This window comes from Mus caroli, chromosome 3 (genome assembly GCF_900094665.2).
Source record: "Mus caroli chromosome 3, CAROLI_EIJ_v1.1, whole genome shotgun sequence".
In the NCBI taxonomy this organism is placed as follows: domain Eukaryota; kingdom Metazoa; phylum Chordata; class Mammalia; order Rodentia; family Muridae; genus Mus; species Mus caroli.
The window spans coordinates 33,193,064-33,207,185 of NC_034572.1; the positions used below are offsets into that span (position 1 = coordinate 33,193,064).

At 41.0% G+C, this 14,122-nt stretch overlaps 1 long non-coding RNA gene across 1 annotated transcript in view; it reads left to right on the plus strand.

Moving 5' to 3' along the window:
• The window catches only part of LOC110291989, a 22,679-nt gene extending 11,158 nt beyond the window's left edge, over window positions 1-11,521 (plus strand). The window contains exon 4 of the long non-coding RNA XR_002377629.1: window positions 11,358-11,521. This is a non-coding gene — a long non-coding RNA (uncharacterized LOC110291989). The remainder of the gene's footprint in view (window positions 1-11,357) is intronic.
• Window positions 11,522-14,122: the final 2,601 nt, after the last annotated feature.

The following is a 14,122-nucleotide window of genomic DNA, read 5'->3' on the forward strand; positions in this document are numbered from 1 at the left end:
CAAACTTTATATGCCCCAATATAGGGGAATGCCAGGGCCAAAAGAATGGGAATGGGTGGGTAGGGAAGTGGGGGGCGCTATGGGGGACTTTTGGGATAACATTGGAAATGTAATTGAGGAAAATATGTAATAAAAATATTAAAAAATTTAAAAAAAAGACACTACACGTTGCACCATTTGAACGAATAAAAGGAAAATTCACTCTGAAATCAGAAAAAAAAAAAAGAACATGAATAACTATATGGTGCTCACTGTCAAAGTCATGTTTTAAGAAATGACAAGGATTAGCATGCTGTGAACTAAGATGTGCACACATGAAAATACAGCAAGGCAGTGAAAGCTGCAGGAGAGACTGAACTTTCAGGCCATCTATCATAATGTGCCTGAAATGGGTAGGAACCCAGCAGTTAGTCTACATATCCATAAAACCAGCTTTGTTCTCATGTGAGGTGGATCTCCTGCCAGTGTTTATTCATCCATCTTGATAAGCACACCAACCCTCACCTGCAGCAGAGTGACTGGCAGTGGCTGCGGGCTCTCCATCAAAGACCCTCCCCAGTATTATCAAGTCTATGCTGTCAACCTCCAGGAAGCCAAGCCAGGGCCAAGTAATTAAAGCAGATTAGAATTAAGCACACTGATTTCCACCAACATGATTGAACCAGGAGCACTCTTTAAGTACTATGCATCTGTTAAAAACAAAACCACATGGATAGCTGTTAAGAAAATATGCAGGTTCAAAGTGAAAGGAGATGCCAACCATTTGTGCAGCTGTCAACACGTTACTTCCCTGCATATCTTCCTTCATAGTTAGAGCTTCTCCTGCCCTTCTGAAGAAGATGATGCTCCCTTGAGTGGAAAGCTCTGTCTTGCTTCTCATTAATGCCATCAGCTATGCCCTGGAGTGCTTGCTCTGTGCCCCGCTTACCCTTGTCTAGTAGACTTGTAAGGAGTCACCACAAGGCACTAAGCATTATCTCAGTTTATAAATATATAAACATCTAATCATGGTATTTGGAAGCAATCTCTTTGACTGTCATGTACATAATAGATGTGAGGAAGCTGGCACTTGCTCAGACTAAAACACAGACAAGGACAAAGTAATTGTGTAAAATTCAAATGTCAAAATTGTGCATAAATCACTTACTGAAAGAGGTTCTCATGGGTAGCTTGGATAGACTGCCATGCCATATGCATACTACATTAACATGAATTCATTAATACAGGATAAGAATTAATATTAGGAGAACTAAAGTATACAGATGAAACTATAATGAAGCCATTGGCATTTTAGGGAAAACTAAACATTCAAACAATTAAACATACACATTTCTGACAGGGAGATGGATGGATCCTGTAAAAAGCATTTGTTTTCAAGAGCAATCACATAATTTTATTATTAATTGTTTTATTGGGTAGAAATAAAAATTGGCAGAACTGAAGAAAGGGAGACACTTTATTATTTTCATGTTAAACTTTCTAGTATTGTTCATATTCTTACATGTTTTTATTTGTTACTGGAATTAACTATCTTTGGGTTATATAGAATGTTCTAGTTTGCTTCATGTTGCTCTGATAAACACCAGGACCAAAAGCAACTTGAGGATGGAGGGTTTATTTGGCTTATAGTTTGTAGTCTGTCATCAAGAGAATCCTGGTCAGGAGCTCTAGCAGGAACCTGAAGGCAGGAACTGAAACAGATGCCCTAGAGAAATGTTGTTTACTGGTTTGCTTCCATGACTTTCTCTAGGAGGAAGTCATGATTGATAGGTTTGGGTCATACTAATCTGTCATCCATAAACTCTTATACTTGGACCAGAGGAAGGCTTGTCATATCTCTGAACCCCACCCAGAAGAAAGGTTAGCCAGTTCCCATGGGTCAGTGGCACGGGTTGTTATCAATAACACAGACACACAGACACACACACACACACACACACACACACACACATTCACTCAATGCTCCCTTAACTCTCCCAGAATGGGCTCCTTAGGTCTACTTTCTATCTACCCTTACCTCAAACTTCAGGTCCCTAGTGGCTTAGGCTTTCTTATCCACTAAGCTCTTACTCATTTGTTCTCTTCAAATCGAATGTGTTTTCACAGTGGCCCAGGCACTGGGCCAGGTCTGAAAACCCTGAAGGATTGCAAGCTACAGTTCAAAGGCTGTCAGCGTAGAGCAGCTGCCTGGATTCTTGCTCCTTTTCCTGGAGCTGCAGTGGTTGGGCTTATGGATGGCTCTTGAGGTTGTTGACATAAAGGGAAGGGCTACCTAGATTCCTCTCCCTTTAATTAACAACTAAAACAGCAATTAAAAAAATAATAAGCGGAAATAATTCCTGTCTTGTGAGGATATTCAACATGTCAGCAAATGTTCTGTAGTACATCTGCCTTAGTTCTCACCCTCACACAAACTCACACACTGAAGAACTGAATAGGGCTGGCAGCCATTGCTGCCACTCCAATATGATAAAGCAGGTTCAATTCCCGGAAACCTACATGGCAGAAGGAGAGAACAGGCTCTCTCAATTTCTCCTGTGACCTCCACGTGCAAACCACATACGTGGGAATAAACAGCCATAGCTTTAAAAATTAATTTAAAAAAACTGAATAAATGTAGGCTATTCGATGATGAGAATGCTGGTACAATCAGCCAATGTTTTCTCAATTTTCATTCATCTCAGATAAATATACTTCCTTTCTTGTTTCAGTATGCTGTTCTAGGATAATTGTATGGTTAATATGCTCATCAAAAAGTCAATTAACAACTTGTTGTCATCAGTGAGCTCTCTCTCTCTCTCTCAAGAAATGTAAGACATCACTGTTCCTGGTTTCCATGGAAAGTGACCTAAGAGAGTGAGTTCATTCCCCATAGCATTCCTAGTTCAGAAGAGAGGCTACAAGCCAGAGAAAAACCATGAGGTCTGAACTAAACAAACATTGAGCCAATCTGCAAGCCAATTTTGAGAATCAGCTGAGGATAAGAAAATATATTTTCCTCAATCAAGAGCCGTGTGGAGAGGAATCTTCTACCTCTCTTCAGTTTCAGTAATTACTGGGGTTTTTTGGAATGATCATGGGTATTTCTATATTAACATAAATAAAACATGAGCCAGCCTTGGCCATGGTTCAAAGCCCATCTTCAGTCACAGAACGAGTGAAGGTTTCCTGAACTGTAAGGCTGAGAAGAAATGAGTGTCTCATGGGCTGAGTCACAGCACAGTCAAGATCTGGGAACTTCAAAAAGACCATGAGGAAATTCTCATACAGAGGCTGAGGGAAAAGTTACATGGTCAGCTGAGTGAGGGAACGCTTCAGGCATTAATAACTACTCGAGACAAGAAGGGACACATCTGAGAACTAAGTGAGACTCGGTCTTTGAATGTTGGAGGCAGTTAGGGGCAAATACAGGATGGGAAGCTAGCTGTGAGTCAGATATGGTTTGTTCTCCAAACATTCACTTGGGGGAGGCTTGGCTCCCATTACAATAGTGCTGCCAGGTGGTGGGACCTTTAAGAGGTGGGCCCTGGTGGGAGATGGCTGAGTCCTTCTGTGAAAGGATTAATGCTGATCTTGCCCAGTGGGTTAGGTGTCACAGGAGTGAATTCATTTATTTCCCAGGAAGCTGAAGCTGAATAGTTCTACAAGAACCAACCTGCTTTTCCCTTTTATCCTGCTCTCTTGATTTTCTCTGGTGATGTGGTCTCTCACCTCTCTCACCTCTCTCTCTCTCTCTCTCCTTGCCACTCCCCTCCTCCACCTCCATGTATGTTTCCTACTCCGAAGTATTGTCCATCCAGAGGCCCTCACCAATAGCTAAACCTGTTACCATGTTCCTGGACCTCCCAAGACTGTAAAGCCCCAGTTTTAAGAGCACCCCAGGCTCTTGGGCTATAATAGTCGGCATCATCATCATCATTGAGTTAGTGTGTCTCTAAATACTTCTAGCTCTTATGTAACTCACTCTGAAGACCAGGCTGGCCTTGAACTCATGGATACCATCCTGCCTCTGCCTCCTATGTGCTGAGTTCAAGGATGTGCACTACTATACTTGGCTTCCTTTTTTTTTCAGCATCAGAAAATAAACCTTTTTCCCTACCACTAAGTATTAGAAAGAAATTATATGCTAGAAAACCAACTAAGAACACCCAGATTCATGCTTACAGGATCGAACTCACAAAGACAGCAGGACACATCAAGGAGGCATTTCCAGCCAAAGGTAAAATCTGCCCATTGTTTAATGACTGCTATTTATTAAAGTGCAGTCTGAAGGTGAGAAGTTACATGGAGACAAGAAAACACACACACACACACACACACACACACACACACATGAGACAATGTAAAAGATAACTATTTAGAAGGGAGAAAATTAGGGGGAGTACAGAATGCTAAAAAGAAGGCTGGAGAAACCCAGCAGGCTAACTCAGGCTTTGAATCTCAGAAATTCAGAGGTAGAGGCAGGTGGACCTCTGGGAATTTGGTCTCATCCTTGTCTAAATGGTGAGTTTCTGGTTAGCCAGGACAACATAGCTCTGTCTCAAAGGGATGAAAAAGAAGAGGGAAGGGAGAGATATAACCAGGATTCTAATGAGAGCTGAGATTCTAGCTAGAGACTGAAAAGCCTGTACGAAATGAGTTCCGGTCAGCAGAAATGCCAGGGCACAGAGCAGGGACGGGCTGCTGCCCTGGGGAAAGCTGGGGGATGGGGAGGTTGTCCCGATACCTAGGATATCTGCCTTCCAAGCTTTTTAGCAGAAGACTGCATTTCTGTTGAATCCATTGCTTGAGACAAAAAAAAAAAAAAAAAAGTCCAAATTTCACCATAGGTTAATGACGAACAGTTTTCCAATATGGTAGGTTTTAGAGGTAAACAGACTTTATGTTATGTGGTATGATGGCTACTCTTGGTTGTCAACTTGATCATATGCGGAATTAACTAAAGCTCAGGCAGTTGGACACACCCATGAAGGTTTTTTCCTTAATTGGATCTTTTGAGGTAGGAAGACCCACCCTAAATCTGGGCCACACCTTCTAGTGGCAGCCTATATGAAGAACATGGAGGAAGGCAGCCTGTTTGCTCTCGCTCTTGCTGGCAAGTCCATTCCTTCACTGGCATGAGTGCCTACTTCTTCAGGATTCTGATATCTGCTGAGGACCATCTGAGACATCTTCTTTAGGCTTAAATTGAACAGACAGTCACCTTTCCCTTCCACTAGAAGAATTTAATTGGATAATTATTGAAGGGTAAAGGAAAGATTTGGAGACAGAAATATAGATTTATTTATTGACCTGGCACCAGATCTGCCAGATGTTTTCTATGTCATTTCAAGCACTGTGTAGGTTTAGATTTATTTATTTATTTATTTATTATTTATTTTGAGACAGGGTTTCTCTGTATAGCCTTGGCTGTCCTGGAACTCACTCTGTAGACCAGGCTGGCCTTGAATTCAGAAATCTGCCTGCCTCTGCCTTCCGAGTGCTGGGATTAAAGGCGTGTGCCACCACACCCGGCGGCTTAGATTTTTAAAAAGCCTATTTTATTTCGGGTTCTTAAATGCTTCAACCTCCCTTCTAGCCCACTGACCAAAGGTAAGGAAGAAAGATGGTTAATAGGATGATGGAGTTGTGGACCTGTTTAGAAGTAATTGGGGGGGAGGGTGATTCCAATCTTTGTTGTCAGGATATCAGCCGTCCAGTCCACTAGCAAAATACCAACCATTAGTCAGTAGCAGTAATCCAGTCAAACAGCAAACCAAAAATATGAACCATTAGTAGTGGTTCAATCTAGCAGAAACCACAATGTCCCACTGAATCAGCATGGAGCCAGCAGAAGTAGCAAGACTAGAATCAGCTGGAATACCAAGAGAAGATTTTTGGCACCTTTTTTTGCTATGAAGGGAAGACCAGCAAAGCATTGCAAGGTGTAGCAATGCTAGAGTGTCTTCTCCCTGTCTGTGGGGTTCTATTTATATTCTTTGTCAACATCACACAACCTCTCAAGCATCCACTCGGCAAAACATCATATGCCCTCTCACATGCCTGCTTCAACAGAACATCCTCTCTCGAGACAGCTTCCAGGAAAATATCATGTGACACAACTGAGTTTCCGAAGAAACCAGAATTCCCACGTCACACGGCTTTTTACATCTAAGCTCCATGGATTATTAAATAGCAAAAATGAAAATCGGGGGACTATGTGACTTGAAAGCTCACCAGTGAAACCATTGCTCTCTCTTATTCCGTTATTCTTACCATACTCATTTTGTACTAGGGTCTCCAGGGGAATGGAACCTCAATAGGAAAAACAAAACAAAACAAAAACAATTCAAGCCTGGAATCATGAAAAGCCCTGGAGTATGGTAATTAAAAGTCTATTTTTTGAAGGCTGAAAGGCTTGGAGTCTGATGTCCTGAGGCAAGGCTGCCTAATGTAGAGGGTGCTGCCCACTTTCAGGGTGGCCTTCACACATTCCAGTTGCCTCCAGAAACACTTCATAGACAGACACAGGTATTTTCTGGATGAATTGGTTGAGATTTTGTGATAAAAAACTAGAGAAAAGTAACTTAAAGGAGGAGAGATTTATTTTAGCTCATGGTTTCAGAGCATTTAGCCTGCAGTTACTGAGTCCCATGGACCTGCACCAATCATGGTGGTGTCAATAAAAGCCTGGAGCAGAGAGTCACAGTGGCATCAATAGGTACATGCAGCAGAGTATCATGGGTAGCATCATTGGGAGTCTATTGCAGACATGAAGCAAAGAAAAAAGAAAGAAAGATATATAGCATCCAAGACCATTCTCCCAGCAACCTGTTTCCTCCAACCCAACTCCATCCTCCACAGCCCTCCTGTCTCCATTACCTTTAAATCCCATAGATCATGTGTTTTTTTTCCCATAAGATGTCCCTTAGGAAGGTCACAATTTGGCCCACCAAAAACCAACTACAGCCTTTAGAAAGCCTATGCACAGTCTGTACCAGTCAAAGTAAATGTGACTCCAACCAGAGTATCACATGTAAACACTGCAAGCCAGTCCTCAAGCCTGCATATCCTGCTTCTCCTATTCCTTCCCAGAAGACCATATTTGTCTTTCTTCCCACAGAGCTTTCTCCAAGTGGTTTTCTGGGATATCCCTGTTCTCTTCAGGACCTAGTGATTATAACTGCTCAAAATCTTGACCAGCACCCCTGGCTTTATCTGTCTCTAGTGTCAGCAACCTCACTCAAAGCAATAGACAAAATCAAAATTTACAAACATTCTGGAAAGTTCCACACAGGAAAAAAAAAATCACCCCCACTTGAGTACCATAGTTCTGAAGCATTCACAGTCAACCTCTGACCTTTGATAGCTGCTACCCTGATACCCCTTATGCGTAACTGCAACAGGATTATAATAACTCAATTCTGTATTAAACTTTATTATTCTGATCTGCAGATAGTAGGTTCTGTCTTCTAAACTACCACACAGTTTCCTCTGAGTTGATCATTCCCATCCTTCAGGATGGCTGGTAATGACTCAGAGGATTCCAAAGGGAGGTAAAATACTTCATATTCAGGCAACCCACTCAGATTCTGGATATTCAAACTGGAATTTCCTTAAAACTCAAGAAGTAAACAACTCACTAGCTTCAGGAAGTCTCTGAAACTAAGCAGATGCACTGGGACCCTTCCTCCTGAAGCTGATCAAAGCAATAAGGATTGCTGAGAGACAATCTTAAATTAGTTGTACTGCTTGGAAAAGACTCAGAAGAGCCAAGCTGTTTAAAAGAGACACTCTCCATCCAATCTGCCTAAAATCTTACAGTCAGCTTCAGGGATCCATTTCTCATAAGCCATCACTCATGCTGGGGTGGGCTTTTGATGATGCAGCTGTCTTTGAGTAATATCTGTTTCTTTAAGTACTTCCATTACCCACTCTTCTGTAACTAACCACAATAAAATTCATTGGTTCACTAAGTTGGACTTTGGTGGTATCCTTATTTTGGGTTGGTGTGGGTTTCTTATCTAGGGTGAGTAAATGCATTTTTCAGATCTCCCCCAGGAAGAGAGACCCCCTCCCCGATACTAACCAAACTGGTTGGAAGGAGGTATATAATTGAGAAATTCTTTTTCATGTGTACATAGTATAAAATCTATGTAGTTTAGTAATGTAAATACCACATAGAAATTAAATATCCACATGGTTTATGATACATTTTAATCCTTTCACACAGATAGTTTTTCAATATAAGAGTTCATATACATCCTCTTGAGGTGTGGTGGTATACACCTTCAATCCCAGCATTTGAGAGCCAGAGGCAGGTAGATTGCTTGTAAATTCAAGGCCAACCTGGTTCACATAGCAAGTTCTAAGCTAGCCAGGGCCACATAGTGAGAGAGAGAGGGAGAGAGAGAGAGAGAGACAGACAGACAGAGACAGAGAGAGAGAGAGACAGAGATGCAGAGACAGACAGAGTGACAAAAAGGCAGAAAGACAGAGAGGAAGAAGGAGAAGGAAGAGGAGAAAAAAGAAAAGAAAAGAAAAGAAAAGAAAAGAAAAGAAAAGAAAAGAAAAGAAAAGGGGGAGGAGAGGGGAGGGGTTAGGGGGGAGAAGAGAAGAGAAGAGAAGAGAATAGAAGAGAAGAGAAGAGAAGAGAAGAGAAGAGAAGAGAAGAGAAGAGAAGAGAAGAAGAGAAACCAAATTAAACCAAGAAGCTGGTCATGGTGATGATGCACATATGCACACCTGTAACCCCAGCACTCAGGAGGCAGAGACATGAGGGCTTCTAAATTCAAAGATAGCCTATTCTATCTATACGTTTGAGGGCAGCCAAGAATACACAGGGAGAAACTAACAACCAACCAGAAAACCACCTTTGGTCTTTACTGTTAAAAGGGCAATCATTTTGCACTCGGAGAAACAACTGTTTTCTGCTGTCTACCACATCTTAGGGAAAATGAGCTGTTTGGTAAGGTTGTTTCTGAGAGGGCAGCCACCAGCACATATTTTTAGAAGAAATTTATGCAAAAGTCAGATTATAAGTTACAGAAGTTGAGTATAAGAATTATCCCTAAAAGTAAAAGTGTCTAATGTGGCTGTGGGAAGATCTCCAGGCAGCATGGATGCTTCTGCAGGACTTGGGTAATGGGGTGAAGACAGACAGGGGGTGTGGAGGGGAGGTGCTTTCTTTTCATTGTCAATAGCTAACTGGGTGAGAGCCAAGAAAGCAGCAGAGTTTAGCTTTGATGCTTTCTAAACCAGATTAGTTCTATCTGACTTGAGATCTTATTGTCAAAACAAACAAACACAAAAGGCCCCTTCGTTGTGTTTATTATAATGTTGCCTTCCATGCATCGTGATTGATCTAAAGCAGATAATAGCTTTAAAAGTTGACTTATTTATGCCACTGCAGGGCTTCATGTTCTTTGAGAGCCTCGCAGTGGAGGTGTCCATAGAGATGCCAGGTAACTAGAGAGTTGACATTAATCTTGACTAAATGTTTTAAAGCATAGAATTGCAGCCTTGCTGTCTATGGTCTAATCCTGCCTTTGAGAAACCAAGCATCCTGGAGACTTCACAGTATGGTGTAGAAAAATATAAATAAAATGTAAAAAAAAATCCCTTGTTAGAAAGTCAGCCCCCACTGAAGCCCTGTAAGGCCCATTATTGCAGCCCCTGAAGCTGCAGAAGAAAGGGTGAAATTGCAGGATGCTCTACCCCACACAAAATGAAGAGATGTTTTTCTGTCTGGGACTCAAAAACTGGGATAATATTTTGACCTAAATGAAGTCTTCTCAGCCTCTGAGAACTTTGGCCATTGTTGGCAAGCGTGTTACACATATCAAGGGTGTTCAAGCCCTGGGCCAACTGTGTGAGTCACAGTCCTGGATATGCCATTGGTCACTTGAGAGAAGGATGCTTTAAGCTTAAGAACCAGAAATGGCTGTAGAATGTTGAATTAACATTTTTATTTTGTCCTTGGAGCCCATTCATCTGTCAGCTATGAAATGGCTATTGTACCTCTTATGAGAGTCTGTATTCATATTGTTGTGGCATAGCCACCAGAGAAAAACTGCTCTGACACAGATTTAAGCCAGTAGAAAGTCTTTATTAGCCAGACAGAGACTATACTGGGTCTTTGGGATTCCAGTGTAGCACCAAACATTTCTTGGGGTGAACCTTTAAGCACAAAAACTATGTTCTAAATGACATACTTCAGTTAACAAGAATTGTTAGCCAGGAGCAGAACTACAAAAGCCAAAAAGCAAGGTTAGTACTTTCCCAGAGCTAAGGCCTTTGGTGGTATAGGTCTATTTGCTCATGTTGGCAAGTGATGCTGTCTGTGTGCTAAGCTTTATGGCCTGAATGATACTTCCACCATGGAGTTGTGCTAAGGTCTGGATCCCTGTTACAATACAAATCAAATAAAAGCACCTGGGACTAGAGATGTGACTCAACAGTTAAGAGCACTTTCTGCTCTTGCAGAAGACAAGGGTTCAATTCCCAGCACCCACGTGGTAGTTTCCAATCATCCTTAACTCCAGTTCCAGGGAATTTGATGCCTCTGTGGCATCAAACATGCACATAGTGCACAGATGTACATTCAGGAAAAACATACACATAGAGAAAAGCCACCAACTGTACCAACAATGATTTCTTAACCAATAATGAATGAAAGTAGAACAATATCGACTGTCCTTGACCCTGATGCTATCTGTTCATCTTTGGCTGACTAGCACACAGACCCTAGAGAGCTCGCCTCTCTTCTGTGGTTTTATTTATTACTTATCCAAGAAATAGTTACAGTTTTAGTATTTAAACTGATAAGAAATTCTCAAATTGGCTCTTCTACTAGCCATGTGATGTTCTCTAGAGTGGATGCAACTGCATCATTTGTAATGCTATCTAACAGTATATATGATACAGTGTATGTAGCTGTGCATTTATGCTGCTGCCTACAGTGCATGTAGCTACATCATTTGTGATTCTGTTTGCAGTGCATGTGGCTGTGTATTTGTGACGTCTGCAGTGTATGAAACTGTGTATTTGTGATGCTGTCTGCAGTGTATGTAGTTGTATTTTTATAATGCTGTCTGCAGTATAATCTAGTTTCAATTCTATAATTTGTGAGTGCTTGGAACTGAGACCTTTATCCACCACCCCCACTTCTCTCTCCTTACCTCCTTTTTAACTTCATAACAACGGCATGTGTTTCTTTGGGTTTTTTTTTTCTACTTATTCTATTATGTTTTTCTTTAATGTCTTGTTTTCTTGTTAAAATTATAGAATTGTATTTAATCAATAATGTACTTTTATAGATTTATTTTATTTGTATTTATGTGTATATGTCTGTATAAATGTATTCCATGTGTCTGCAGGTGCCCTCAAAGGCCAGCTGGAGTCACAGGCGTTATGAGCTACCTACCTCAGGTGGGTATTGGAACCGAACTCAGGTCATCTAGAGGAGCAGTAAGATCACTTAACCACTGAGCCATCTGTTTAGCCCCACAGATGTTATTTCTTATGTACAGGCTTAACATAAATAAATTTTAAATTGCAACAGATCACTTCTGAGATGAGAATTATATGTTTCCAAATTACTGTCTGTGATGGATAGTTTTGTCTATTTGACGCAAGCTGGAGTTATCTGGGAGGAGGAAACCTCAGTTGAAGAACTGCATCCATTATTTTGGCTTATGGACATGTTGGTGGGACTTTTTTTTTATTAATAATTGATATAGGATGACACAGATCACTGTGAGTGGCATCATCTGTGATGGCTATTTTTGGTTGTCAACATGACTATTTGGAATTAATTAGATAAAAAAAAATTGAGGCCATACCAGTAAAAGGTTTTACTTAATTCTGACATAGGAAGAGGTACTTCGTGAGGTGGGGAGATGTACCTTTAATCTGGGCCACACCTTCAGAAGCCTATGTAAGGACATGGAAGATGTAACATAAGCCTTTGAACTTTGCCTGCTTGCCCTTGCCTTGCTAGCAAGTCCTTTCTTTCATTGGCACTATATCCTATTTCTTTAGGATTCCAGTGTCTACTGAAGACCAGCTGAGACATCTAGCCTTAGTCTCATGGACTGAGCAGAAACGGGGCTCTTGAACTTTTTGTTCATAGCCAGCCATTGTTGAATTAGCTGGACTTCTCTCCACATATAGAGAGTCATTCTATAAGCTTTGACTAATACACCATCCCAGGAAGGTGAGCCAAGACTGTACAAGAAAGAAAACTAGTCAAGTTAAGGGAAACAAGCTAGTTAGTAGTGTTCTTCCATGGTCTCTGCTTTAGTTCCTGCCTCTGTTCCTTCTTGAGTTCCTGCCCTAACTACCCACAATGATGGATGGTAAACTTTAAGCCAAGTAAACTCTCTTCTTCCCAAGTTGCTTCCCTTATAGTGTTTATCACAGCAGTAGAATCAGACAGTATCTGTGTAGTGAATTATCTATCATGATTTGGACAGAATATTCTATCCTTTTATGTAGTATTGATTTTGTTTGCTAGCATGTTTTTTAAACTTTGCCCTGTGCTCATGAGGGCTGCTGTTCTGCATATTTCCTTTCTTACAAATGTGTTTGTCTTGGCCTCAGAGTACTCTATCCAGTAGAAAAATGTGTTGTGATCTCTCCTTCCTTCTCCCTCACCCTTCTTTATCACTTTGGCCACTCTTCCTCATGAGACTGAGATGATCTCTTCCTTAAAAGTCTGTAACCTTGGTCAATGTATTCATTTAGCTGTTTGGATGTGGAAATTTCCATGATAACTCCTTTAACTAAAAGTTTAGTATATGTATTGTCATAACATCAAAAAACTCAAGACAGTTTCTCAATTGCTTCCATCACATTGGCTAGTAGACACCTTTGAAGACATTTCCATGATAGCTAATTGATATAGGAGGGCCCAGACCACTATGGACAGTGCCAGCTCGAGTTAGGTGGGCCTGTGATGTATAAGAAAGATTGTAGAGCAAGCTGGGGGTGGAAACTCATCAACAGAATTTCTCTGTGGGTGCAGTTTCTATTCTTGGGTTTCTCTTTTGCCTCTGCCAATGATAGGCAGTAACTTTCAAGCCAAATAAACCACTTCCTCCCCAAGTTGCTTTTGGTCAGAATGTTTTATTAAACCATCAGAGAAACAAAATAATCTACTCAAATTTCCTTCATAGTGACTTATCAAGGCATCTTGGACAGCTTTGTCTTTTACGTTTTCAGTCTCAGCTACATTGTTTGATTTATTGGCCTGTGAATATAGTAGCCTACATTGTATTCCTAGATTCACTTGCAGAAGTAATTGATTTGTGGGTTGATTTGAGATTAGGGTCCTTGGCTATGAAGCTGATTAGACATGAGCCAGACCTGAATAAAGTGAGCCCTAACCCAATATGACTGATACTTACAAAAAAAAAAGGGCACACATCCACACAAGTCTGCAGTAGAAGATTAGTGTTCAGCTGCCATCAGCTAAGGAATTGCCAGGGTTCTGGGATAGCCTTCATCATTCAACCTTTGATTCCAGAAGTACTGGGCAATGGACTTGAGTTTTTTAAGCTGCACTGGGTTCTGTTTAAATTGGAGGCATGGGGTCTATTTTTCCCCACTTTTTTGAACAGTTTAAGCTCTTTCATTTCATAGAAGACCAGCTCCACTCTTGGGAGCTTTCCTTTCTCTGGGTTGCCAAGTGTCTGCCTACCCCCAACTTTTTTCCCCAGGAATTTCTGCTTCACTTAACAGGAAAGGGACACTCCTCTCTTGATCCATTTGAGAGATGTGTGTTTGCCAGTGAAATCCTTCCCTCACACTTTCTTACAGTCATAGATGATGTCAGAATATGTGGAGAAATGGTCATAATTTTGCCTAAAGGATTAAAATTCTATGGTCATATATCAAAATAAGAACTTGGTGACTGTCACCTAGGATATGGCTTTGTTTCTTATAAGAACCTTCTCTGTCCACCCTTTCTCTCATCTTTCCTTTCTCCTTCTCTCTACTTCCCCATTTGTTCTTTGTCCTTTCCCTTTCCCTTTCCTTCTTTTCTTCTCTTCTCTTCTCTTCTCTTCTCTTCTCTTCTCTTCTCTTCTCTTCTCTTCTCTTCTCTTCTCTTCTCTTCTCTTCTCTTCTCTTCTCTCCTCTC